At 32.9% G+C, this 15,370-nt stretch overlaps 1 protein-coding gene across 2 annotated transcripts in view; it reads left to right on the forward strand.

Moving 5' to 3' along the window:
- LOC124425224 (neurotrimin-like) overlaps window positions 1-15,370 on the forward strand; it is a 154,603-nt gene that overhangs the window by 39,495 nt on the left and 99,738 nt on the right. The window lies entirely within an intron of this gene.

The following is a 15,370-nucleotide window of genomic DNA, read 5'->3' on the forward strand; positions in this document are numbered from 1 at the left end:
TTGTAATAATTTTATACTTTAGTAATACGCAAATTATGTACTAGTATATAATATTCACTTTTTCTTGGGACATGACTAATAATTAAAAGAAAAAATAGCTATCTCTGCTATCTTGATATGCTATTATGATACAGATGCTTATACATTTGGAAACGAAATGACAACAACGATGTCGTCTTCGATACGACGGAATTTTTATTTCGCATTTACTTCCACGAATGGCTGACATTAGAGTTCGTTAAAAAACACCGACTAGAAGTAGTATAGCAGGGTGAGTTTACACAGGGTCATAATCCACTGCTGTCGTTTTGCTTTTCGCATTAAATTCTATGTTCCTAAGGGATCACGATGGAAATGTAGAGCTCACGTTGGAATAGATATGGAGGGTTTTATTAATGCCTCGGACCTGGATGTTTTTGACTCTGTGATTTTAATGACTTAGGGGGTTCCGAAAGATCTTTTTGGGATAGCATATATTTGGCCTAAAAAGTACATTGATAATGTTTAAAGCATTTAATATTAATCAAATTAATAAAATGAATCTATAAAGGAACTTAATGTACTAATTGTAAATAGAATTGTATCGTATATTGAACATATGATTTATATGTTTGGTATCGAATGTATTAGTTTAATAAATAATGAAACATACGGAAAATTTTTATCTTTACAATATCATTATTCATGATAAATTTCTCTGTTTTATTTTACAATATCAATGATGATTTAAAAAAAGGAAACAATATTAAATGGAATCAAAATGGAAAGCAATGATGTTTACGTACATAAATTTTGTAACGACATAACGAGCATAAAAAATATAATTATTTCTATAGAGATGGCATGAAGCTGGTATCGAATGTCAGAAAGGTTTATAATTCCCCTCAGGCACTCAATTTTTAATTTCGTATTCGCCTGCTCGATCACAAAGAGAATCGATTACTTTTAACGTCACTCGTTTTCTCTTTCTTTTTATTTAATTTCTTTGAACGATTTTCTGACGAACCATCAATATCAAACATTGATCGGCATTCACTTTGGTGAAGGGATACATGAGTCGCTACAATCTTTTAGAAAGTTTAATCGATCTCAATTTACCAAATCATTCAAAATATGATGTGACATTACCGATTGTTTATTCGGATTTCATATTCATAGCGGATATCCATATAAAATTTTTCAAAATTAATCGCTTTTACAAGTAATTGTCAAGAGATACAAATCATTGACAATATTCCGTTGGATCCTTTTAAATTAAAACGAATTGAAAGCCTCTGACCCATTAATATTGCTATTCATATATATATAAAAACTGAAAGAGCACCAATATTATTTCAAATCGAGTCTCTTTTGTATACATTTGATTGATCGGCTAATCGACAGATTGTTTAATTACAGAATCTATTATACGCGTAAGTATAACGATTCATCATTTTCAATGAGAAAATAATAAAAATAACAATTGTGTAGGAAATTTGTTAATATCGGCAATGTTGGGAATATAGATTTTCTGTCAAACGATAATAATTCGCTATTATGTACACTACGATACGTGTACCTGTATCGACAAGTTAGCGACGTAGCCAAGACTAAAGAGAAAATATGCAGGTTGCTAGCAATTAAAAGGATTTTATTGTGAACAATATATCGGAACGAGCTTATTGCTCATAGGCTTCGAAATGCGGATTTTTCGATTCATTCATCGGCTGTAGCGTAATTATTAGATGATGGATCGTCGAGTTTCTTAATCAACCTTCTTTTCTAATGTGGGGTTAAGGAGCTCGTGTACACACATTTATTCATACACATGCATGTGTACTTACAAGATTGAAACGCGTACAAATGATATATATACATACATTACATACATATATATATATATATATATATATATATATGTATATAGGTATACATATTTACCTATATGTACATAAGCTATACGATTGATTAAATCGCTTGCCTAGATTTGAACGGAAGAGCGCGATAATTATTGCTCGTTAGCCTGTTATGTTATCTGAATTTGTAATCAATACTGTCGGAAGTTTCTTGCATCTGCCGGAGACGAGGTAGTTCCTCCTTTGCGATAGGAGCAATTGCTATGACATATGTCGCTACAGTCAGAAATTAGATAAGTGATTTGTCTTTCTTTACACGATAATCTTTTTACAACGAATTGCTAATTCTGATTGATCTATATTTTCGAAAAATCTATTTGATATATCGTAGATTTGAAAAAAAGAAAAAATTATGCATTTATCTATTTATTTAGACATATAAATTTAAGATCATACGTTTAAATATTTGTATTATTATCCAGAACGAAAAAGTTAAGCGTTGCATGACGTTTCAAAAATGAAATTCATTAATTGTTAATAAATTTTAGGAGTATCGAAGTTTTTCCCAATAAAAATATCGATGTTAATACATGGACTGCGACGCCAGATTTGCATAATACTGCCAGGGGATCACAAGAGAATTTTCATTATTCGAAATATTCGAAGCACTCCGATCATTGATGAGCACTATGGCTCCATCGAGGAAACAATCTCCGAACACAGGTGACAGTCAACGTACTAATAAAATTATGTAGAAAAAAATAACAGCATACTCAGAGTTTGTCCACTATAATCATCGAAAATATTTGATGTTATTGACTTTTAACAAAAGTGTTATCGTCGTATATCGGGTTTCATTTTATCGTTTTGATTAAATCAACATTTTCTCTTACTTTGGATATAAGAGTAAGAAAGTGTGATTTACCGAGATTATACTTTTCAAAAATCGAAATCGAGTCGACTTCGTGAGAGCGATAATAAATGATTACTTTAATTAACTAGTTTAGTTTCATTTTTTATTAATTTTCATGCAATTTCGTTGAAAATCAATTGAGTAAGACGATCTTGTAGTGTTCGGCTCGCGAAAAAATTCGGCGCACTCGTGTAACATCGCCAACGCCGTTACACTCACACACGTGGGTGTTGATAAAATGCCACCGGTATTATTAAAAATTACTGGAGCGCGCACGATCTCACGAATAAATTTCAGTGAAATTGAATAGCGTCGGCCTTTTCAAGAGCGGGATAATTAGACAGCTTGAAAAATGTATTCGTACGACCCAGGTCGTCTTTTTTAGAAGGGATTGTGTGTAGGGGTTATTCGTAAGAGAGAAAAAAAAGAGAGAGAGAGAGAGAGAGAGAAAAGAGAGAAGGAAAGAATCAGATCTACGATGACGACCAAGGAGTGTCGTCTCCTTGCTAAGAGAAAGACAAAAAGAAAAAAGAGAAAGAGAGAGAGAGAGAGAGAGAGAGAGAGAGAGAAAGAATTAGAAAGAAGGAAATAAAAGACGATATTCCTTGGAAAAAGTAAATTTTATACGACGGTTTCTACGTCGATTGTTTTCGCGAATTTATGTTCCTGAATGGACAGAAGAACGTTCTAACCTTTTTTCTCTATATTTTATCTCTTTGTTTATTTTCAACTGACGTTCTAGATTCCAAACTTGTTCTGCTTGAACAATCTATATCTCGATTTTAAAAATGTTCTTTCTGTTAATCATCGTGTAGCTTGAATATGTTAATTCAAGCGACTAATAAATCATTATTGCTGATAGAAAAAATAAAATTTTCAAAAATAAAAACAGAAGAAAGCTTAAATTACTTTGGTAGCATAATTTATTTTTAATTCATGTTATCGATCAAAATTAGATGTGAGAGGTTTCATGGTGGAATAAAAGTCGAAGTATAGATGAGTTTAAAGCATTTATAGTATGGTATGGCTTACATGCTAGAGAAACTCTCATAGTTGGAAGCTCGTTATGTGCAACACGCCAACATACGTCGCGAAATTATCTCCGTAATTAACTGCACTTCTTAACATAACGCATGGCGTGCCAAGCGGCCCAGACGGCAAATATACGTATTTGGTGGAACTACAAAGACGATACGTAACTTGAAACTGGCACCAGCTGTTAACCTGGCTCTCTCTCTCTCTCTTTCTCTTTTTGATCAGTGAAGGTGTCTACACGTTGCTCCTACATCTATTCTACTAACACCGAGGAATCTGTTAGTAGTTGAAAGTAAACGGTTTCTTCTCTCTACGTACGTTTACCAAATGCCTCGTAATTCAGCTACGGCTATGGCTAGTTCGTGTATGTGCGAATGGTTATCTTATTGCAAGCCTTCCTGCATTGCCGTCTTTTGGTTTTCTTAGATCGTCGTACTCAAGAGCTTTACCTGAAATAAAATAAAAATTTATTGCCACCATACGTTTCATAAATCGGCCCACCGACCGTTCGGTACACCCGGTATATACCCTTATGGCCAGCATTCTAAACGTCTAAAACGAAGTAATCGAATATAAGGGTTTTCATTATATGAGAACCCTTGAGTAAAATGTTTTTTTTTCCTATCCATTTTCAGCTCGCTTCGTTAGTTGTTCTTATTTTTAAAAGAACGATAAAAGTCATGTGGAAAAAGTATCGAAGTAAGTTTCGATGATTTTAAAGGAAGATGATTGTCGAGTAGTTTTACTGTACTTATTTCCTAGATGTAATTTAAAGTTAGTTCATTTCCTTCGGTCTCGCACGACAAATCGCACAATGCGAGCATGAAACCCGTTGAAAGAGAAGAGTCAAGCTTTCAAAGAGTCTGATGGAAAGAGTAGACCAGGTATTAAAACTCGTACGACCTACTTTCAAGATCCTCCCTGCATTTCTCGTGATCGTTCGATGATTATTTCTGCGAAACTGAAGTATTTTCAGGATTTTTATAGAGCAAAGCATACCTTCATTGTTCGCAATGGGTTACATGTTGCATCAGTGTCTGCTAGCAACTTGCTTGCTTATGTGCTGAAATTCTGAGAAAAGTGACTATAGACTCTATGTTATATAGCTAGCTAATAGCACGACCGAGATTCACCTAAGGTTCACTTGAGAAACATATTCGAGAAACCTCGAAGAACTCCAGAAAAGAGAAAAAGAGGTACGATAAATTGTGGACTCCATGTAAATCCAAAACGTTTACTTCAACATTTTCCTATAGGACGAATAGATTAAGCTTCCTTCAGCTTCTCCTTCTTGAATCGACTTTTCTCTCTCTCTCTCTCTCTCTCTCTCTCTCTCTCTCTCTCTCTCTCTCTCTCTCTCTCTGTCAACCACGATGACTAGAACTTTCTAGTTTCTGGAAAGTTCCTATACAAATGTTTAGAACTTTTCGATACCAGGAGACCAACTTTTTCCATTTTTTTTGCACTAATTTGTTTGTTGGCTAGTAGTTAGTTTTCTGAGACTCTTGCGAATCGAAAGTACCTACTTTGATTATGTTTCTATGGAAGAGAGAGAGAGAGAGAGAGAGGGAGAGATAAAAATTAAAAATCGATTTCATTTAGAAACCGTACAATTTCTCGAAACAATCGTATTTAAGATCGTTCGAAGTAGTTCGCGAAATGTCAGACCGGCATCGAGAAATCCTAGAATTCTCTTGGAATTTGCGGTACGGGACGACTCGTGAAGACAAACATCTACGAGCATGCAACACGTGTCGGTCGGCATCTAACGTATGGATAGACAGGAGGGTAAATAATTTAGCATCTACGGCCGCCCGGCTGGCTGCCGCCCTGTCTGTAAATCCACGATACTAACCGTACGTGAGTCAATTACAATCGTTTTCTCATTTAGTATATATGTATTTCTGTTTGTATATATACATGTATAGTGAGGCACATAATATGAGAACTTTGAATAACTAGTAAATTATGTGTTATATGCATAGTCATTTTATATCAAAGTTTTAACAGTATTTTTGTGAACAGGAAATCATTGGTATCTCAATAAAATTGTTAATAACACATTCAATGCCCAATTAGACGGAAAACGGAACATCTTTATGTTTAGTAACATTAAAGGTTAATACATTCTTAGTCATTGCCGAAGCTCGATATTATTTTGAATTCTATTATAAAAAAATTTTTCGAAATTATATAACTTTTGTATATAATCATTTTTGATACAATACATAATAGATACATGATAGAAATTATTCACAGTGGTATCAATTAAGTGCCTTAGTCTATATATTTATACACACATATATGTGTGCGCGGACATTTGTATATACATTTGTGTAATTCGGCACGTTTAGGTCATTATGCCGAAGTGTCAATTAACGTTCTTCTATTTTAACATTTCTGAGAAATTTTCATTATTTATCATTATGTTTTAAATCAAATCGTTCCTATTGGAAGATGAATTTCTTTAACCATTATTTTGATCTTTTAGAAACATTTTGTCATCGCCAAAGTTATTATTTTGCTGTGAAGTTTCAAACTCCTTCATACAATGTTCAAGATAGTTACGATCATAGCTTCCGCTTTAATCCTTTATAGATGACTTCCACCAGTCTTCTCTACCAGTTGACTTATTCTCATGGGCATCGTTATCGAGTGTTAGGTTTGACTTCTTATCGATAACATTTTGGATTGAGTATACGTTCGACTTCTCGATTGTTCGTATACGCATCACCAGTTTTCCTTCTTACACGTCTTTCTCATCGATCCTTTCAGCTTGTTATTTTACGTAACGCTCATTTAAAATTCATTCGATTCCATCGCGATATATTGTCTCGTCATAACTTGTCAAATCGTTCCTCTTTTTCTCTTTGCCTATCTATCTTTTTTCTTTACCTATATAACCATCGTAGTTTATAGGCGTCAGAATAGTAGACTATTCGTTTCAGATCGATTGCGGTTTTTAATCGGAAACGACTTTGGCGTACTTCTCTTGAATAAACTCGTGTTTACCGTATCAGTACAAACCACATATCATTTAATGGTGGCCTAATTCGTGGTGGTGTGCTTTAACCTTGCAAATTTGAATGAAATTCAATCTCTTGTAGAATTTATCCGCATTATTTATTATTTTATAGACACTTATTCTATATGTGCTAAACGATATTCTATGAGTGACGAAAGATGTAATATTCATTTGACGATAAGATTTGAATTTTTACTCAAAATGATTATTATATCTAACGAAATCAAATATGAGAGTGATATAAATAATAAGTGAAAAATTTTCAACAAAAGACCGTAAGGCAGCAGAGAGAAAGAAAGAGAGATAGATAGATAGATAGATAGATAGATAGAGAGAGAGAGAGAGAGAGAGAGAGAGAGGGGGGGGGGAATTTATAGTATTGTTTTTTTTTTCGTTTATTAAACATCTTTTCTAATTTAGTCTATTAATTTAGTCTAATAAACCTCAAAGAAAAAAGATTTATTACTCGAAAAATTTTATCGATATACAATGACTTCCTAAATCCATATTAATAATTATAATATCTAATAATACCTTTCTTTGAAAATAATATTTGCTATGTTAGCCTGTTGCTAGACTTAAAGAGTTAAGTTATTGTGTGTAAGAATGAAATACGGTTCTTCATTCGATACAATGGAAAATGAGAAAGAGATAATTTGGAAAGGGTCAAAGCGAAGCATGAAAGAATATATGAGAGAAGAAGAGAACATACTAACGAGAATAATTAATGAGTTACACGATGATGATGGCGCAGTTAGCCGGCTTGTAAATCGTCACTATTTTTTTTAATTAGTGCTTCATTTTTGTCGACTGAGTATTGTTTCCGTTAACTAATTTTAGCGAAAAAAAAAACAAAGATTTCGAGCAAAAGAGAATGAAAAGGGAGATGAAGAGAAATAGAAAAAAGGGTTATAGAGAAGTGAGTAAGAGTGGTGGAAACAACGAAGGGCAAGATAAAAAAAGGATTTGGAAAGTAGATAAATAATAAACTTCGTTGACTCTGAGCTCGCTTTTCTCTCTTTCTCTCCATCTTTCTCGTTTATTCTTTTCCTCGTCATAGCATCCATGTTTGAATGTAGAAGCAAAAGAAAACCAGAGACAAACCACGAACGATGGTGTAAGAGTCCTTTTCTAGCCCGTAGGGTCGAAGGGTAACGTTGGAAGAGGGTCAGACTGGATTGGAGAGGGTTGCTCGTCCAGTAGGTGGGTCGTTGGTGGTAAGCGCCGAGACAAGCATGTCCGATTAATTGTGCCCGGAGGACTTATGCCGTCAAAGAGGATAATTCAACCGTGCTATTTTATTCTTACAAAACGCAAGCTTTGTAACAACATCGAACAAGCATACTTCGAATGGGAGGATTGCACGCAGAACGAGACCTTTATGGATTCACTGTGCTTATAATAGAAAGCACGTATGTACATTGTTGTGTTTGGCCGATTTTCACTCCTCGACTTCAACCCTTTTACTCCCCTTCTCTCTCTCTCTTTCTCTCTCTCTCTCTTTCTCTCTCTCTCTCTCTCTTTCTCTCTCTCTCTCTCTCTCTTTCTCTCTCTCTCTCTCTCTCTCTCTCTCTCTTTCTCTCTCTCTCTCTCTCTCTCTCTCTCTCTACTTTCTCCTTCACCCCACCTTTCTTATCGTTCGTCCTACTAGTCCTTGCCAGTTTCATTGGTTGTGTGTGTATATATTTATATATGTATATAGTTGTCAGCCACGTTACTGTGATTTATCCTAAATTATTCGTGCTCGATGAATACAACGAAGGGTGAATAGATATACGACTTAGAAATGGAGATATAAGCACAATGCCGAATCTTAGCGCTTTGATTGACACGCTTTGGAAAAGGGTGCGGAATATAGTACGGAATATACCGTTAGAGATCTTGGGGAACGTAATAACATTTGGCAGTGATGTTTCATAGTTGTAAGTCCCGATAAAGGTGTTCTATTCGTTCCGTTACGTGAATTATATTTTATGGAATGTGATAAACAGTATGTTATATAATATACTTAGACGAAATACTTCGGTAAAATTAATGAAGATGAATAAATTTACAGCGTTAAAATGACTTTTGACATTTATTTCTCATTAACAGAAACAAAAATATTTTCTGTTTAACATGGTAAACATTTCGTAAATTAATGGTATATTAATATCGTGAGAATATCGTAAGAATATTTCCTTTCGCAATTAGTTCCTATGTTGTTATTAAAATTTTGATTAGCACTTGAAACGAACTTATTCATGTTCTTATAATTAAGTTGAAATTACAGTTAATTCAACGTATAATACTATTCTTTCTTTATTAACCTAATTATGAACTTTGAAATCATATCTCTACGCGATACGCTGATAATATTCTTGATGTTTTTTTATTTTGATTAATTATCTCTGTTGATATTAATCGTATGTAATATGAACTCTAACGAACGATGGATTATTTCGATCGTTCGCCAATAACGCTTCTTTCATAGAATGAAATTTAACGAGGAAAGATGATTAGCTTCAAAAGAGAGTCGTTATAGAGCTCTTCGTGCCATTTTACGTAAAAGAAAAGCACAACTGGATAATGAATACGTCAAATAGCGAGTAATATACATACGTATACTGTGTAACGGTTATAACGAGGGTGATTTCTTTTTGTGCATTTATAGTCGACTGCACGTAAAAGAGATTAAATACGCTAAACGCAAATAGGATTCTATATTATCGCATGCTTCCTTGTATCTTTCCTCTTTTATTTTCTGAAAATTTAAATTATCATTTTCACGAAGGTTGCTCATGTATTATTTTCTGGATATCATTACTTCTAAAATTAAAGAAATAAAAAAGTCTTTCTCTTTTTCTTCCACTCTCTTCGATGTCACAAAATCTTAAATTTGAATAATCTCGGAAATTTCTTAGTAATTTATTATTTTTTCTTATATCAAATTTTTCCGAATGCAAGTTGATCTTAGATCTTTCTTTCTTCACTTTTTTCTTCATATATTCTCTTGGGATCCTCGAATTTATCTCCCGGTCATGGCAGCCATGCGCATTTACGCACGTATCATTACCTGATCTGGTCGGGTCTATCTGAGTTGGAACGAGCTCACATAAAAATGGTACGTACGTGATGGCGAGTTTCTGCTTTCCGACGGACAATAAAACTATTGTATTAGGGTTGCGAAGAAGGTGTAAACTCCTCGTTTCTTCGTTCGGGTCATGCTTGAGAGCGTCAGCTTGAATTGGAAGAGGAATGCTCGTGAAAACGAAAGAGATACGAGAACGAAGAAAGAGAGAATTCTAAGAGGGAAGCTCGGTGCTTAATGGGCGTATATAACGAGAGCCTATATTATGCAAATAGTCGTGGATGGCTAGTGGCTGCCAACTTATATCTTATCACTTTGACTGGCTAGTCGTTCGTATGAATATCACACCCTTGGGAAGAAAGAGAAAGAAAAAGAAAAAGAGAGAGAGATAGACAGACAGAGAGAGAGAGAGAGAGAGAGAGAGAGAGAGAGAGAAATCAAAAAAATCAATAATATTCGCCTTAATACGTTAATACGCACAACACTGATTAAATTGTTTGTTTAAAAAGATCGTATGCGTTGCATTATAATATTTAATTTTACATAATAGATAATCATGTGGATTGTAATTAGGCATATCGTAAAACAAATTCATAATTGAACAAAAATATATAAATGGAAAATGTTTTATTTTAAAATCTGATAAATATATATTTTAGCATAATTAGTGCGTTTAATTGATCTTGAAGCAATTACGGTTCTAATACGACGAGAAAGGAGAAAATATCCGAACGTAAGTGGTCGGTCATACGTTTTCCTTTCGTGCTATTATGCCCGGTGATTAACGCGCGTGTCCTTAGATCTTGGCGATCACAAAAGACGGTTCGTCGTCCGGCAGTACATTAAATTGTCTCGATATCCTATCGATGTTACTTTCTCGGCTAGAATTTTGCATGTTAACGTACACGCGTGCCCGATATCTTAACGATAGTCACGCTAATTTTTAATGTCGGTAGACTATATCGATCGAAGTATCTTCGAAATGATATGATCATAATATTGGTAAATAGTAGCGTGTTTTTAATAAATAGTATTAATTTATTATATGAAACTCAAAAATGATTTAGCATACGTATTCATTAAAAGAAAAAGATTAAATTTAACAATTAAGTACGTGAAATATAATGAAAAATAACGAACAGCTAGTAATAATAAACTTCAGATTAATTAAATATACTAGGTGCAATATTTCACAAAACTTTAATCCAAAACTGCACCATTGAAAGAGAAACTTCGAATAAAATTATTAAAGATAAAATAGAGAAACCTATAATGAGAAACATATTAAAAGGAAAACTTATAGTGTGTAATATGCACATTATAAGTATTGTAAATATTGTGATCTATTTTAATAAATAAACATGATTTTTCAATAGAAAAGCATGCATGTGAAATGTGGAGGTTTAATTTGAATATGGTGTACTGTAACTGGAAAAAATTTTGTATGATCTGTTAAATTAATTATTGTTGATTTTTAAATATAAATTACACGTTTAATTGACGTTAAAAGCGTTTGTTAATACCAATAAATAATACAAATTTTTCCATATATTTTGATTTCAGTTTGTCCATTGTTCCGTTCTCGGAAGTAATAAAATAATAGATTAATTATATGTAGAGACTAAGACGTACGGTGAATTTGTTAACGTTACATCGTGACGTTTCCTCTTCGCAGGATTTTACCATGTCAGGTAGGTCTTTAGTCGTCACAGAACCAGGGAACGTGCGACTTCTCTCGCGCTGCACAGTGAATCGTCTCGATTTCGTATCGATGTCACGTCTGCTAGGAATTTAACATGTAAATGTATACGTAATACATACGATTCTTGCGTGGCTAGATACCTTGGCGATAGTCACGCTAATTCTTAATGCTACTTTATCGTATTGGCCTATGCCAAAGTATTTCTGAATTTATTTCTCGACTATCTTTTGTGAGTTCATGCATTTTCAAAAAGGATTCATCTTTCGTTCATAAATATTCTCGGTAAAAGCACATCGATGGTTAATACAATAGAATCACGAGGAAGCTATAACGAATAATTAATTAGCACCTTTTTCGGGCGATAAAGTTATCGTGTTTAAATCGATTAGATAAAAAGGAACATTCTATTTATACAATTATTTGCTAGGTCATGCATAATATCATTGGTCAATTTCCTCAGATTCATCGATAAAACATATTCGTTTAAGAATTATTCCGACCATAAAAAAGAACAAAGTCTACAATTATCTACCTTTAAAATTTTTTTTCTTATTAATGTTTACTTATTAATGGTTACTTATCAATGATCGATAAAACGTTTGCAATAAATTTAGACTAAGTTCTTCTTGTCTCTGATTCTTCGACGAACGGAAGATTAACACTTCATTTATTTTCGAATGTATCACGATATTCGAGATTTCGCGCACGTTACGCGCAGATCGCAGTTAGTCACGACACAACGCGTTACCGAGTGGTGGACTCCCTCTAGCGAAATTGGCCTTATCGACTATTTTTCTCTTTCTCTTTTCCTTTCTCTTCCTTTCTCTCCCTTTCTTTTTCTATATCTTTGACTTTCGAGATATCCGACAGTCTGGCGAATTACCCTCGGGAAAACACCGATATTAAGTCTCATAAAACGCCGTCGCTATTTCGAAGAAATACTTAGTTCCGTGGTACGCCTTTCATCTTTTCTCTTTCTGTTCGTCGGTTGCGCTTGTTCGTTGCGCACGGAACGGCAATTTCTGCCTAAGAAACGACTCGACTTTCGCTAATTAACGTCCGTTTCGAAGTTACGAATTTTCGACTTTCTTCCGTAGCGAGACGCCACTAACGAAACCCACGGTCAATCGATCGATTTTTTCTTCGAAAGAAAAAAAGAAAGGAGTAAAAAAAGAAAAGGGAAGAAAAACGCAACTCACACTTAACTTAGGTTGTTTCGTTAAAGTTGGTCTCCGATCGAACTACAATCTGTAAAGAGGCATGTATTTTTATTTATTAGTACGAAGTTACGAAGGTCCGAACTAAATTTTTCTCTCTTCAAATTGGAAGTTTTTCTGAACGTTCTTCTACATTTTCAAGATAGATGAATTATTTAAATTATTTCAATTTGTTGACAAAATTTAATTTAACCGAAGATTAACTTTGTAATAGTCATTAGCCTCTTTAGTTTCTGCATCGTGATTATAGATTGCAAAATTCATAACAATATTATTCATAACAATACTATAAGGTGCATAAAGGAATAAAAATGAACGAAAGTTATAGGCATAGTTTAGATAAGAAGTGTTTAGGGAAAGTAATATGCATGGAACGAAAAAAGAATATTATAAACAATGGACGATAATTTCTGAGAATAGATATTAAAAGAATAATGTATTACATTTTTACCATATACTTATTGTGATAAAAATATGTGTATCTGTGTACGTATATTTGAAGGAATGATCTAAAAAAGAATCGAAGAATATAAAACTAAAGAGTTAAAGAACTAAAGTGATCAATATTTATATGATATATATATATATATATAAATCTGTGTGTGTGTGTATATATAAATATTTTAAGAATATTTTTATTTTTCAAAAAATATTTCAAAAAATATATTTTAAAAGTATTTTTAATTTTTAATACATTTGTCAGACAAAAATAAAATTACATATTTCTTTCGAAGAACTATCATTAATCGTAATAAATAATAATTTACTCTTCATAAAAATCCTATGACTTTAATTATTCATGTATTTGGAAAATTTAATGAGCGATTTTTCTTTATTGTCGATTAGATCCATAAAATACAAAGAACGTGTCAGACGATTTGATTAATAATGTTCGGTTTTGTTAGTGAAAGTCTGTTTTAATCAGCTGTATTATAATCGATAAATTAGATCAAGGATCGAACGAATCTACACTTCTTCGATACATACTTAGCAATGTTTCATTTTTATTTGCTTCAATGTAATTCCATGCATCCGGAAATAATTTTTTAATTTATATAATTTTCTCTCAATTTAAGAATTTCTTCATTTGTCTATTTAAATTTATTCATGAAGCTTAAATTAACCAGTTGATTATACAAATGCTATAGAATTTATATACATTACATGTTATCATGGAAGTTGAATTTATTAATGAACTTGTTTGAAACGCAAAATGTTCTCGAATTCTGTTGATCGATGTTCGAAAGCATAGCATCGATTTTTGTCAGAGAGAAAAAAAAGGAAGACTGAGATTGAGATACAGCATAAATATAGATTCACAACATAGTAACCGCGATGTTTAATATCAAACATGTAATTATGCGACCGATTTCGCTTAATACCACGTTACCCGCAATATGGAAATCTTGCGGTGCTGCGTGAGGATAATACCCTGTCATAGAACGAGTGCTGCATAATATCATATTGCAATATATTGTGATGGTAGGTGCCACTCCGACGACCAATACAACTTTCTCGCCTTCGAACGCGATCAACCAAGTTTGGAAAAAAAGGAAACGTTCCTCTTTAGAAAGAAGTACGGAACAGATAATATTTGATCTAAAATAATTGGCTAAAATTTTTTCACAAAATACTACCAACGAAATCAAAGTTAAGTAAACGTGTAAATTTTATTCGATGAAGTAAAATTATGAAAAAATAGCTTTTTAGAAAAGTATATAATTCAGTCAGCAATTCGAAACCAGTTTTCACTTATCTATGCATCTTGCTCTTGTAGCCGTAATATTAAATTTTTACGCATCGGTAAAACAAATAGTTTCATATAAATTTCTTCTACATATATGCTTCACATTATGTCGAATAAATTTAGAGTCCATTATAAAATGTATTGAAAGATCATAGTTTGATTCGTGTATTGTTTTTCTAAACGTATATGTGATTTAAAGTCATTTCGCTATTCCAGGTTTTCTTTGACAGTATTATTCTTTGACTATATATAAGAATGAAGCATTTATATGTGAAAGTAGATACATGAAGTATCATCAACTCTGATTCACTTGATCAAACCGTCCTTTGGGTTTGTCGCAAAGAATTGTATCCATTTCCTGATGTATTTCCAAAAGAATCTTTTTCCATTCGTATCCGGTATTTTCCTCCTCCCCTTCCGTCCTAATCCGGGTATAAGAATCTTATACATTAACGAAAGCCATCAGTCTGCTCTTATGTAATCCATCGTATCTACGAACTTAAACTTATTTTCCGTTCACGAACGAATTCTTTAATTTACGGTAGTTATTAAGAGTCTGTATAAATATTATTATTCTGTATAAATATTATTACTTTTTGGAATACAATTTTTATTTTTATACAAAAAAGCTATGCTACAGTTTATAGTCCAAAATAGACGTACGTAAAAAAAATTTTTTTAAATATTGAAAATTACTGAAATTACATTTTTTTGAATACGCGAAAAAACCCATAATATTGTTATGTACAATTTTCTCCAAAAAATTATATTTTTGAAGTGATCGATTCGGAATCAAAATGATTTCTTTTCTTTTAATTCTATCGGG

This window comes from Vespa crabro, chromosome 6 (genome assembly GCF_910589235.1).
Source record: "Vespa crabro chromosome 6, iyVesCrab1.2, whole genome shotgun sequence".
Lineage (NCBI taxonomy): Eukaryota > Metazoa > Arthropoda > Insecta > Hymenoptera > Vespidae > Vespa > Vespa crabro.